Source organism: Lactuca sativa, chromosome 3, assembly GCF_002870075.4.
Source record: "Lactuca sativa cultivar Salinas chromosome 3, Lsat_Salinas_v11, whole genome shotgun sequence".
Taxonomy (NCBI): Eukaryota; Viridiplantae; Streptophyta; class Magnoliopsida; order Asterales; family Asteraceae; genus Lactuca; species Lactuca sativa.
Window position 1 is genome coordinate 131,547,040 of NC_056625.2, and position 15,546 is coordinate 131,562,585.

The window sequence follows — 15,546 nt, forward strand, 5'->3', positions numbered from 1 at the left end:
ATAAGCCTATATCGATAACTGGACTACTTCGACACATAAGCTTCCCACGTAAGCTTATTGGACACATCAACGTGCCACATAAGCATTATAACCGGGAAACCTTCTAAAATGGTGTAATTAAAAGGTCAATTACGAGTTTACTGGTCTAATCTACCAAAAAAAAAAAACTTTAAGGACCAAATTAGCCGAATGTTAAAAGTTCCATGTGCTACAGTGACATTATCCCTTTATGAAAAGTACATGTATACACATTTAAAAAAAACCACATTTTTTCAGAAAAAAAGTTTGGAGAGTATATACCTACTTAATGGATAAAGTAGTTTTCTTTAAGTAGGGTGGAAAGTTTTTACTAATATTTGAGTTATTAATTGATTATATATATATATATATATATATATATATATATATATATATATATATATATATATATATATATAATCGAATTCCTACAAGGAAAAACTTGGTGAATAGATTTTTGATCTTCCTTATAGTCTTTGTCCAATCTGGGACAATTTCTCGAAGGATGTCGATCATGTGTTCCTTTCGTGTGAGGTGGCGACTTAGATTTTGTATTTTATTTGTACATGGTATAACATTAGTCTTTCGTTTTGTAACCAAGGAATTATTTGTATGGGTGGATAGTTTGTTCGTAGACTTATAACAAAAGATGGGCTTTGGAGGCAATTAGGTCATCCGTTATACCCACCACTAACCACTATAGTGGTGGGTGCCACATCATCACCACTAGCTACCACTAAAAGGTTGGGATACTCACCACTATATCCTTATTATTTTTTGATTATTAAAATAAAAAAATATATTTTTTAATTAATTAAATTGTAGAGAGAGATGGAAAAAGGTAGAGAGAGATAGAGAGGAATAGAGAGAGAATGAAGCTGATTGGGTGTGGTGATCCGTGCTCCTCACCACATATGACCACAAAAATGTTCCACCATTAGCCACCACTAACACTATGGGATGATGTTCACATTTGTGGTTAGTGGCCACATAGACCACGGAAGCTCTCATGATGACCATACCAGAAGCCTTATAAGGATTACTTGTAGAACATTTGGGAAGTATCAGAACACTTTCATTTTTAGATCTCATAAAATTAGAAATAAGTCTATTTTTGATAGTGTAGTCGCTCTTTCTTTTAATTGATAAGTTCACTAGGTATGAGCCCCATGTATTACATGAGTGTATTTAAAACAATTAAATATGTATAAACATTTGAGAAATTTGAATTTATAAGAAAAATGAGAAAAATATTGAATTACTAAAATTAAAGTGTTTTTTTCTTTTTTAAATTTTAAACAAATCATTTAGATAAAATAATCAAAGCAAATTAATGAGATTTTATTTTAAAATTTTGAAATTATAAGAAAAGTCCATTAATGAAATTGATACGCCTTTATTATTAAATTTAAATACCATATGAAATTTAATAAAATAGAAAAACCATAAAATTACATATGGAATAAAAATTAATTCAAAATAACCACAAAATGACATGTGACAAAATAAATGAGAGTGTGACAAGTGGAAAAAAACCCTTCATTTATTAGAGAAGATAGGAATATAAATTTAAAACTCAATTATGACTATCCACCTATAATAATTTGTTTTTCTAGCTCAACGTCTGTTTATAAAATTAAAGGAAAAAAGTAATCTTTTAGATGTTATTTATTTTTATTTTTTTTACAAAAATAAATCTATTTAGGCTGGGTTTAAAAAAAATAATGAACAATAATCAGTGATGGAGCTTGAACTTTTATTAAAATTGGCATACATATTTAAAAAAGTATATCACTCAAGATTATTATACTACACATAGCAACACCTTAAATATATATTAAAAAATAAACCACATAACCAAGCAAATATATAGGAGAATGACATGATACAACTATCGGTTAAAGTTACCATTCAGTTGAGACAAACCCAAAACTTTTTGTCATGATTAATCTTCGTGGTTGATGTCCAAATTCGAGAAGGATGCCCACAACCACATGAGTTTGTATCATAAAATATCTTCTGTGTCTTTTGAATGTGTGATCTTGAGTTGGAGATCATGGATTTAATACAACAAGAAGAAATCAAAGGAGAAGAAGAAGTTATTCGTTCATGAAGAAGCCTAAATCAATTTATAAAAGAGGAATATATCGACAAATGTCATATCACTAATGATTATGTCATGTAACAGTAATTAGGTTAAGTCATCCTTTAACTTGAAAAGAGCCGGTTACCACTGGGAAACATTTGAACACAACGTATAATTTGTTGGTGTTTTTGTATAAAAACCTTACTTGGATGATGTTTTTTGAATATATACTAAACTTGGATTGTGTTTTTTGAAAGCTTTTGAAATATAGTTATCCTCTTAACTCATTTTTCTCTTGTTTTTTGTTCTCTTAATTAATTTTTACCGGTAAATATCGGTTACCATAAGGTGACATTTGAAAAGAGTATCCAATCATTTGATATTATTTTGTACAATGACCTTAGTTTGATGATGTTTTTAAACATACCAAATTTGAATGATGTTTTTTTGAAAGTTTTTAAAACATAGTTACCTTATAAGTCATTTTCTCATTTTTTTTATTTATATAAAATTGATGACGATAATGTTACCATTCTTTGTCATTTTTACAATTTAGTGCAAGTTCCAAACCATGTTAACGTCATTGAGTTAAAAGGGTGATGCGCAAAATACATCACGAAATGCAAAACATTGAAAAAGAAATGCAACTTTATCTTCTTCACTTTTAGTTTTTTGTATAAACAATAAATGTTAAGGGAAAATAAGCTTTGGAGTATAAAATACGGAAATTCAAATTATATGCTCATAATCATAATGACTATTATTGACTTTCAAACTCGAGACCTATAATATATAATTCTGTACCCCCATCATTTCTATAATTTTTTATTTTACTTATACTTGTATACGGATCTAATATTCTAGTGTATAACAAGTGGGGTGTATGAACCTATTTAAAACCAGCTTCCATTGAAAATTTTAACAAAAAACATGTTTTTGTTATTTAATTGAACAATTGACACCCAGTAGTTTTCTTTGGCACCCATTCTCACCGAAAAAACCCAAGAAACACTAACAAAAGTTCATATACATTTTATTAATTTTGGTTATATTTATCTCTTATATATTTTGGTCTCCTGTTAGTTTTGGTTATGAATCCGCCACTGCTTGTATACCTTTGTCATAGAAAAGATATAATTCATAACTGAGCTTTTAGTAATAGAGTATTCGAGACAAATAGATGTCTTTTGAAATCTTATTTATTAAATAGATATAGTTTTAAACATTTACTAAACAAGTATAGTTTCAAAAAAATAATAGTTTTTCTAAAGTTTTCAATATATATATATATATATATATATATATATATATATATATATATATATATATATATATATATATATATATATATATATATATATATATATATATATATATATATGGGAAAAGGGAATATATATTACAGCTCCACCTAAGCTTAGGTATTAAACCTCTTGAAAATACATTCTTTTACTATATAAAGATTACGGTTAGTGGATTTACAATTAATACTTGAAGATGTAAATTCAAGATCGACACAATAGAGTTTACGTTTTAGGGTTTAGGGTTATGTTTAGGTTTAGGTTTAGGGTTTAGGGTTTAGGTTTAGGTTTAGGGTTTAGGGGTTAGGGTTTAGGGTTCAGGGTTTAGGGTTTAAGGTTTTAATAAGGAAGCAAAAATATTGATTATCTTTTCCCTTCGTAACAGTGGAAAAAAGTAATGTTCACTTGAGTGAAGTAATAAATGATAATGGAGGAAAGAAAAAGAGATCGTAAAACGATAATGAAAGAAATAAATGTTAGCGAGGACGGTATATTTACCAATTAAAACCAAACTGGGTATATTTAGCAAGTTAAAACGACATATTTTAGAGGTTTAGTACGTAAGCTTAGGTGGGACTGTAATGTATATTCCCTAACCCATATATATATATATATATATATATATATATATATATATATATATATATATATATATATATAAATATATATATATATATATATATATGGAAATGATCAAACGAGAACACTTAAAAGGTTGAGAACACGAGAACAATTCTGAACCAACCAATTTAAAAGATAAATTAGTAATTTTATATTTGAATTAAATTGCAACATAGTAATATTAATCGATGATCTCCTAAAATCTAGGTATAATGATTTTAGTTACCTAAAAAACTAATAATTTTTTTTAGTTAATGGAACATTAAAGATCCTTTTTTTTGTTACTTTTCCCTATAATTAATAACCAACGTTTTCGCTCTTCAAAAAGAAGTGAATAAAACTTCAATCACAAATAAATACACTTGTATTTACCAATAAATTTTTTGTTTAAAAACTAAAATATCAAACTGATTGGTGTTCCATCACATATGATTAAACTTTTATTCACAATCACAAATAAATATATACTTCTATTCACAAATAGTAGACATATAATTTTTTTTGTTTAAAAACTAAAATATGAAAGAGGTTCGTGCTCCATCACATATGATTAAACTTTTATTCACAATCACAAATGAATATATACTTCTATTCAGAAATAGTACACACAAAAAATGAATACAAATTTTTTTTCATTAACTTAAAATAAAAATTATCTAAAATTTTATCATTTTTTACAAATAAATGCATGTAATCACAAATGAATACTCTTATTCACAAATTAATATACATTTAATCACAAATGAATAATCACACATAATATAATTTACATCTTGAAAAAGATATAACGTAATATAATTTCGCAAACATGTTCGTGCTCCGTGATATCAAACCTCTCTCATGAATTTCAGCAAACAGGTTATGTGCACACCTTTTCCTTTGAATCTAATCATTAATGCAAACACTACAAAATATACCGCTAATCATATTAATACAGTTAAATAAACATTTAATCATAAATTAATATATATATATATATATATATATATATATATATATATATATATATATATATATATATATATATATATATATATATATATATGATGGATATAAATTACTACCAAAAAGAAAATATTTATAAGAGATAAAGAAACCCAATGACTATATGGTGTGTCTGCTTAATAGATGCAAAGATTCAAACCCATATTCTTGTTTTTTCTTTGTCCTACGTGAAGTAAGGAAAGAAACACATAATCAAACTGGTTCATCACCATTTTTTTCATACAGGGAGGGGAGTAATCTTCATTTCGTTCTTCAAGCTTATTACTAAAAAAATCATAATCATAACCACATTGATTGAAACAAGGGGAAGATGGCCGCAACTTCCTTTTTTTTGCTATCATAACCAACATATTCTATTTATTTACGATTATAAACATTAATCATAAACAAATAACGCACAATGGTTAACTGATTCTGCACGTTATTATACTTATTTAACCGAAAAAAAAAACTAAAAAATGGCATACACTCAAATGCTTATGATGTAAAATTATTTATGAATATACTAGCACTTAGGATGAATCCCACTACGTATTGTACACATTCTCCATTCTGTCTCTTCCAATCAGCAAGTTATCCTTGATATATTGGGTGGTGGATCGGCGGCTGAAACAGAAACATTGTCGACTGAAAATTATGCTGGAGATTAGCGCCCTTCGGACATCGCTCTTGGTTGGCTGTGTGGGACGATGGTGGCTACAGAGTGGGATGAAGATGCTCAACAGATCTTGATGGTCGTGTGCATATGATGGTGACGATTAACTATGAAACCCTAGATATATAGAAAGAGAAATAGGAGATACGGTAAGATGATAGAAAAGAGGTGAAAGAATGAGTAATTATAGGAACAAGCTAATTAAATTACCTAAGTATATTTTTGGTATATTTTAAAATACCGAAAATATTTAAATTAAATATAAAATTATTAATTTACCTTATAAATTCGTTGGTCCAGAATTGTTCTCATGTTCTTAATCTTTTTGGTGTTCTCTTTTGATCTACTCATATATATATATATATATATATATATATATATATATATATATATATATATATATATATATATATATATATATATATATATATATATATATATATATATATATAATATGCTCTTTCATCTTTTTATTTTTTTATTTTTTTATTTATTGAAAGAGAAGTTAAAAACACCATTTTACCTTTTATTATATTCATTTTATTATCACAATTTGACTAGAATTGAAACAGACGGTTCTTTAAAACAAAAACCGGCCAATTTGATTGCAAATGGAACCGATGGTTCTTCAATATGACGGAACCGGAACAAGAACCGGTCACACCCGTTCTTTGGATTTTGAAACCGATTTTGATTCAAGGTTTTTCATTTACTTTTTTAACTTTACTACTAATTAACCGTTACAAAGTGCTAAGAAAACATAATAAGTTAAGCATCCAATAGCGACAAAAATTAACAATTACAAAGTGTCAAACATAAGAAATTAAGCATCCATCATCCAATCAGGAAAATAACAAAAATAAAAAATAAAATAGCCATTACAAAATATTAACCAATCAATGTAATTTATAAAAGATTCAAAATGTTGAGAAAATCATCACTTCACTTAGACAATAACGAAAACTTATTAGTTGATGCAAGAAAAAGAATTAAAGGATGTAAACTAATTTGGATCAAACCAACCACCCATTAGTAAAATCACAAATTAGTTATAGTAACACTTTTAAGGGTACCATAAATAAATAAATAAATGTCATATTAGCCCGACAAATTTATTCTATTTGTTTTAAAAGATCATTCATTTATTTTTTTGTATTTTAAGGGAATGAAATAAAATGTGACCAGTTGAAATTGTCTCTTGACTATTTATAAGAAGTCACTGAATTATAATAATAATAATACTATAAGTTAATTAAAACAAATTAAAATAAAAGGGAAAACATAAACATGATCATAGGCATTAACCCTTCTTCATCCATATGTGTGCTTCTAACGCCTCCCACCTTCTAAGCTTCTTTCCGAACAATAAACTCCAGATCTTCTTCAGACGTCACCAACATAGACAATATCAAACGTTCTCCTTCGCCATTCACAATCACTACATCCCAAAAGTTCCACAACATATATGAGATTCGAAGACGATCGAGGCGGAGATGATGTGTTATTGTTGTTGATATTTGAGCTCTTCATCTTCATCCCTCCGCACATTCTCCTTGAAGATGGTGGCTCTACTGACGATAGTGGTGTTGAATTGGTGGTAGTCGTAGTTGTCATCATTGGTGCCGCCAAATTGATGATGGCAACGAATTCCATCTGTCGCGAATATGGTGGCTCTTCCATTTTTAGGGATTGTCTGATGAATACACATCCTGGGATTGATAAGTGGTTTTTTTGTTCTTGAGATTTAGAAAAAGATGTGTGATTTCTTGGTACAGCCATGTGATCCATCATCGTTGGTTTTATTTTGTGTACTTCATCTACTTTGAAAAAAAAAGTCGATTTGTCTCCTCGATTTCTAGTCGATTTGTACCAGAAATCTTGTTCCAACCTCAATTTTTTGTTATTATATAGTCAATTTTTGGAATTACCTTGTTAAAGATTCCGAATTTCTTCATCAATTTCTGTTATATTTCTACATTTATTGTATTGATTTCATTGAATACTTTCTTGATTTATCAATTCCATTGCATTTGGCATAAGATGTAATCAGAAAACAAAGAATTGAATTGATAAGGATGTATCCAAGAATGCTAGCAAGGGTATATGCATTAGGTTGGTTAGAAAGTTGAGACTTGATGAAGTTGATTGTAGGAAGGAATTACACATTCCTACTTGATTCATTAGGTTGGCATAAAGATGTAATCAGACGACAAAGAATTGATATGATAACCTACTTCATTTTAGGAAGGAATTACGCATTCATGAGAACAAGTCAATAGCTTGGTTAGAAAGTTGATACTTGATGATGTTGATGTCCAAACGGTAGTAGAGGCACATATTTTACAGGCTTACCCGATATCAGGTCACATAAGGGTATTTTAAAATAGAAAAATGAGAGTTCATTCCCTTAATGTACAAAAAAGAGTTACGTGACCTGTTAAAACAAATACGACAAGTTCGAAGAGCTAATATGATATTTACCCTATTATATTCTACTAGTACCAATTTTACCAGCAATTGAATGTAAATTATCATTAGTAAAAGTATATTTTGACAATAAGTAAATCACATGGGAATGAATTTACAACCTGAATAGCACGTACTTCTTCATTGCTTTCTCCCTGTTAGGATTTCACTAAGAAAACAATGAACCAAAAAACACGTATGTTGTGGCAGCCGCCTACTATTCAGTGGCGGAGACAGTACAGGGGCGTGCAGGTGTTCAGCCACCCCCAACTTGACTAAAACCCACTATAGTCCATGCAATATAAAACATTTAAAAACAATTTCCATCTGAAAAAGAAAAGGAAACTAGTTGTTTTTGAAGAAGAGGCCATGAAAATAGGAAATTAATTCATTTTACTTAGAGAATCTGTTGAGGAAAATCAAAATCCAACCTATTAAAACCTCTTAAATCTATCACAAAAGTTCTAAATCCTAGCCAAAAAGTCCTCAAAATAATTAAAGAAATTCAAGCATAAGAGAGTTTACAACTTCATAGATCTATTTAAAAAATCATAACCTAGAAAAAATTGCCACAAATCGCGTTTCCATGATTCACGTCATGGTCTCGCCGTATGAGACTCACCCTCTTAGAATCTCCTCCTCGTCGCAACCTCTCGAAGACCCATGTGTGCTTTGATCGGATCCCTAAATCTTTCAGATCTCGTCCTCTCCTTCTCCTTCTCTAGTCAGTTGCCATTCTCCGTCGCCACTCACCATTGTCGGTGGCCGCCTCTGCTATGCGGCTTATTCTTATTCTCTTAACAGCTCACTATAAGTTTCTCTCAAACTCTTCAATGTCCATCACATTAATAATGTCGTATGCCGCTAATTTATTAGATTGTCCTCTTATAAATTTACCTTTTTACTTGTTTTTTTTAATTCTGCACCCAGATATAGCCTTCACGTGTTGCCTCAATAACTTTCTAAATTGATGTGCTTTATTAACCTGGAATTGTCATTTTGTATTAATTGTAATTCTTTTTATTTGTGTAATTAACCTAAAAGCTTTTTTAGTTTACAAACATTTGTTAGCCAAATTGTTTTGTAGTTAGCCATCTATTTATAAATGTTTGTTTAGTTTATTTGTGTGTTAATTGTTCAACTTTTTGTTACTTTATGCAAGATTTCTAATGATAACTAAAGAAGGACCCATGCTTCGCATGGGTCAAGAGTTTACGTGAATGTCAACTTATTTGTAAATACAGTTAAGTTACAACAAATACACAACATTTAATTTAATCACTCTCATGTAAAAACCTCACGATAATACTCAATGCTCTCCAACAACCACTATACATTTCAAGAAAGTTACTTGCATTTTAGATAAATAATATAGAGAAGCAAAAGGATCATACGAAGATATTAATGTAAGGATAAAAGAAATGAAGCATCATGTTATAGATTGATTTCTAGATTTTAGATAAAACGGACGTCATCCAAAAGTAAATACAAATAATAGCAACAACAACATCAGTTCCAAATCGGAAATCCACTGAACTTCAATCACAACCTTTATGCATCCACAATGATATCATCTTTTCAGATTTCAAGCACCCACAATCTTTGGAGCCTTATTACAGATGGTATCCAAATACTTCAAGGGCAGTTTCGACTTTTAAAATATGTGTTGCTAAAAAAAGTAAAATTGTTATCTTAATCTATAATTCCTTACTCTGAAGGTTGTTTTGTACCAAGTGCTTATCTTGATTCTTATGGTCCAATAATAATAATATAATATTAATACCCGTATTTGTCCACAAAGAAGGAGAGACATGTTAAGGAAAATTATCTTTTCTAGAGCCATATTTTCCAATTCCCATGTTATTAGTTGTTTCATTTTCATCAAATAAAACATGTATAATTATAGAGCCTATTATGCAACACACAGTGGAGACACACACATACACACACAAATACCTCTTTAGCTGCATATACTTTAAGTCCAACTTCTTCAACTTTTTGTCCTAACCAACACACAAGTCAACTTAGAATATTAAACTGAAAAAAAAGGTTTATCAATTTAGTAAAAAAATCCATGCATACTACATGCATTCGAAATACAAGGTTCATGTTCATCACAACTTTTGCAAGATGTAAGCAAGGTCAAAATGGAAATTAATGAAAAAAACTAATTAATTACCTTATAACACATTTTTTCTTTCTTTCTTTTTTTTTTTTTTTTTTTCTAAATTCACATTATTTTTATCTTGATTGGCATATGCATAACTTATGAAAGCATCATACTCCTTGGATGCATCAACTCCAAGCCCACAGTATGCCTCAATCCACTTCTTATTTTGTTCATAAATCCCTACATAACTCAATTCTTCGTTAATGTACACACCACACAGATCCAAACCCACATATAAATACAAACAAATACACAAACATATACAAGAAATACAAAATCACCTACAAACCTGAACAAAAACTTAACACACACGTTAACCATGCCTAAAAATCAAAGAAGATGAATGACAGGAAATGTCAATTTTTTACCTTCGACACCAATTATAACCCAGAATTGAGGGATCCTATAGTTGTATGCACTATATGTCAAGGTATCTAAGATGCAATAAAAGAGATAGAGAAACAGAGAGGAGGAAAGGTCTATTTCATTGCATAACTGGTAAGAAGAAAACGCACGGATACATAACAAAAGAGCAGAAATTGAGGAAACTGATGGGTTTTGAGCATTCTAACCCTTCCTAAGTGTACATGCAACCCTAATAAACCTTGGATCTATGTTTGTCTAAGATACATGCAAATAATTATTTTTCCAAGGCTTATATCCTAACTAGCATGGCATGGGGAACTTGAATCAAATAAAGCTAGTAGAAACACTTACCTTGTAGTTGTAGTTGATTGCTTGGAGTTTTAGAGCCTAACACCAATAATGTGGATGCCTCAAATGAAAGTCACAAATCACCACAAACTTGGAACTTTGAGAGAATAGTCACACTTCTCTTGAAATCGGCCCTCACCTCAACATGTGTCAACTAGTATCCACTAGATACAACTAGATTGATTTCAAGAGCCAAAGCCTCCTTTATATAGTGTGGTGGATTAGGGTTACATCCATGTAAACCCTAATACCCATGTCTCTTCATTTCCATGAGATCCATGGGTTAAAGCTCCATGGAGTATCCATGGACTTCTCCATCCAAGCCTAGCCCATTCCAAATAAGCATAAGCCCACACTATATAAATATAAAAGCCCATATTTAATTAGTAATATCTTTGATCACTAAATTAATCCTAGATTAATTATAGATCACTACTAATTAAATAATATGATCTTATATTAATATATTAGAACTTATAATATATTAATAAATCATAACTTGTACTATTCTCAAATATTATCCATGAATTGTTCGGGTGAAGTGCAACCCAAATGGACCATGCTGGGTCGGGTCAAGTACATACCAAATATAGTTATGGACTTAGACACTATATCCAACAGTCTCCCACTTGGATAAGTCTAGTAACTATATTTGCAAGTATAACTTCAGGAACCGATCAGCACTTGTAGCTCTTTAAACTCTGTAGAACTTGAACGCGCCATTTAGATAAGTGATCATATAATCCTCTGTTCTAGATATCAGCCGGACAAACACATGGAACATTGTCTTACTTATTGTCCAGCATTTGTTTCCCGATTTCCGATTTGTTTGACATAGAACTTAACTGAACACATCAATTTAGTTCTGACGGGCCCGGTACATAGGTCAAAACAAAATCATCGAGGGGCCCAGATATCAGCTTCTAATCCAAGAAGGAACAGATAAACTTCGACTCATATGTTTGTTCTACCACTCATTGAATTACACACAAAGGCACGTTTTATAACATCGAGTTACCAATGCGTTTACGTACAATCAATGCATAACCAACTCGTAAGTAACAAATCATATCTCTAGGTTTGAAGACTTATATGATATTACCGTCTCATGATCACTCGAGATAAAATTCCATGAAGTGATTCCAGTGAGCGTGGGTTGAGTCCAATGCTCAGAAATTATGAGCACTCATGATTGTTGTAGCCTTGTCCAACACCTTAGACCTCTACAACCCATCATGACAGTCTTGATTCATACCTACTTCCGACATATGACCGACTGTGGAGGTTTGAATAATATGTTATACCAAACAAAATTATTCTGGAAGTCAAAACATGCAAAAGAAATATAGTAAAAGATCGACAAGAGATAGTAACACTTTACTCATAAATAAAACACCTTTTATTCATCATCAAATGTCAATTACACTTTACAAATTTCCGGGTTATCTAACTACTAAAACTTATATCATCCTTCAGCCCTATGCTCCGAGCATGCTTGAGATGCTTAACCCTACTCAGTCCCTTCGTGAGGGGATCTGCCGGGTTCTCATCCGATGATACTCTCTTCGCCACGAGGAGTCCTTCTTCAATTCGATGTCTGATAAAATGGTATTTTCTGTCGATGTGCCTGGATCTCCCGTGATCCCTTGGTTCCTTGGCTAAGGCAACCGCACTATTGCTGTCACAGAAAATCTCCATTGGCTCTTTTATAGCTGGTACAACTCCAAGGTCTCCGATGAAGTTCTTTAGCCATATCGCCTCCTTTGCTGCCTCGCTTGCCGCTATATACTCTGATTCACAAGTGGAATCAGCCACTGTCTCCTGCTTGGAACTCTTCCAAGAGATTGCTCCTCCGTTTAGGGTAAAGACCCAGCCTGACTGAGAGCGGAAATTATCCCTATCAGTCTGAAAGCTAGCATCACTATACCCTACAACTCTCAAGTCATCACTCCCACCGAAGGTAAGGACCCAGTCCTTAGTCCTTCGCAGGTACTTGAGGATATTCTTTACCGCTGTCCAGTGTTCCTTGCCAGGGTTTGCCTGATACCTGCTAACCATACTCAAAGCAAAGGCTACATCAGGTCGAGTGCACGTCATAGCATACATGATCGATCCTACAGCTGAAGCATAAGGAAATCGACTCATTTCTGCTATCTCAGCCTCAGTACTAGGGCTTTGTGTCTTACTCAATCTGGCGTTACACTGAATGGGTAACTCACCTTTCTTGGAGTTATGCATGTTGAATCTTTTCAACACTTTGTCCAAGTAGGTACTTTGGCTAAGTCCAATTAGCCTTTTACTCCTGTTTCTCAAAATCTTTATCCCTAGGATATAGGCAGCTTCACCAAGGTCCTTCATAGCGAAACACTTCCCAAGCCAGGACTTTACTTCCTGCAGGGTTGGAATGTCATTTCCTATGAGTAGTATGTCATCCACATACAGTACCAAAAAACTGACTATGCTCCCACTAGCCTTGATATAGACGCAAGATTCATCTTCACTCCTCGAAAAGCCAAATTCCTTGACTTTCTCCTCAAAGCAAAGATTCCATCTGCGAGGTGCCTGTTTCAATCCATAAATGGATTTCTCGAGCTTACACACTCTATTCGGGTACTCGTTGCTGACAAAACCCTCTGGCTGACTCATGTAAACATCTTCAGCCAACTTTCCATTAAGGAAAGCGGTTTTGACATCCATTTGCCATATTTCATAATCATGAAATGCAGCTATGGACAACAGAACCCGAATAGACTTAATCTTGGCTACTGGAGAAAAGGTCTCATCATAGTCCACTCCAGGAATTTGAGAGAAGCCCTTTGCAACCAGTCTCGCCTTATAAGTGTGTACTTTACCATCCATGTCGGTCTTCTTCTTGAAGACCCATTTGCACCCTACAGTCTTACGACTAGGTACATTCTCAACCAAGTTCCAAACTTGATTGTCATACATGGATTGTATCTCGCTATCCATGGCCTCTTTCCATTTAGCAGCCTCAGGGCCTGCCATGGCTTCCGCGTAGCTGTTAGGTTCATCCAGACCTACTAGTGTCTCATCACTAATAAGTGTCTCACCTTCCGCAGTAATATGGAAGCCATAATAATGCTCAGGTGCATTCCTAACTCTCGTGGAACGCCTCAGAGGTACAGGCTCATCAACTGGCTCAACAGGAGTTTCCTCCTCAAGTTGAGGGCTAGTGTTCGAAGTTCCTTCACCGCTTGATTCTTGAATTTCTTCAAGATCAATTTGCCTCCCACTGTCTCCTTGGCTTATAAATTCTCTCTCTCGAAAGACTCCTCTTCTTGCTACAAAAACCACATTGTCACTAGGTCTGTAGATGAGGTAACCAAAGGATTGCTGTGGGTAGCCGATGAAAATACACCTCTCGCTTCGAGGTTCGAGCTTATCATGAGTCTCGCGTCTCACGAAAGCCTCACAACCCCAAATCTTGATGTGGTCTAGCTTAGGTACTTTGCCAGTCCACATCTCGTGAGGAGTTTTGGCAACTTTCTTTGTAGGGACAAGATTAAGAATATGGGCGACAGTCTCTAAGGCATACCCCCAGAATGAGATTGGTAGCGTAGCTCGACTCATCATGGAACGAACCATGTCCAACAAGGTTCGATTACGCCTCTCAGCCACACCATTCAACTGTGGTGTCCTGGGAGGTGTCAATTGTGAGACAATCACACATTCCTTAAGATAGTCGAGGAACTCTGAACTAAGATACTCACCTCCTCGATCGGATCGAAGCATCTTAATGTTCCTGCCCAATTGATTCTCGACTTCCTGTTTAAATTCCTTAAACTTCTCGAAAGTCTCTGACTTATGCTTGATTAAGTAGACATATCCATATCTACTGTAATCATCAGTAAAATTCAAATAATAACGATTAGCATCCCTTGTGGCATGTTTGAATGGTCCACACACATCCGTGTGTATAAGGTCCAACAAACCTTCACCCCTCTCACACGAGCCTGTGAAGGGTGACTTTGTCATTTTTCCAAGTAAGCATGATTCGCAACTATCATCTGACTTTAGGTCAAACGACTCCAAGACTCCATCCTTTTGGAGTTGGCCTATGCGTTTCTTGCTTATATGTCCAAGACGACAATGCCATAATGATGCTTTATCCAAGTTATTATTATTAGTAGAATCAATACACAAAACATTATTTCCCAAGTTATCTACAACAGATACAACTTCATACACACCATCACAAGGTAATGCTTTAAAATAAAAAACATTATTATAGAAAACATCTATAGAACCAACTTCATTATTAAATGAAAAGGTAAACCCTTGTTTGTACAAAGCATGAAAGGAAATAATATTTCTTGCCATTCCTGGCGAATAACAACACTTATTCAAATCTAAATTAAACCCACTACTTAGCGATAAAGTATAAACTCCAATCTTGGTAACAGGTAAAGCTTTCCTATTCCCCATGATCAAGTTTATTCTTCCTTGCTCCACATTCTCACTTTTTCTTAGTCCCTGCAAGTCACAACAA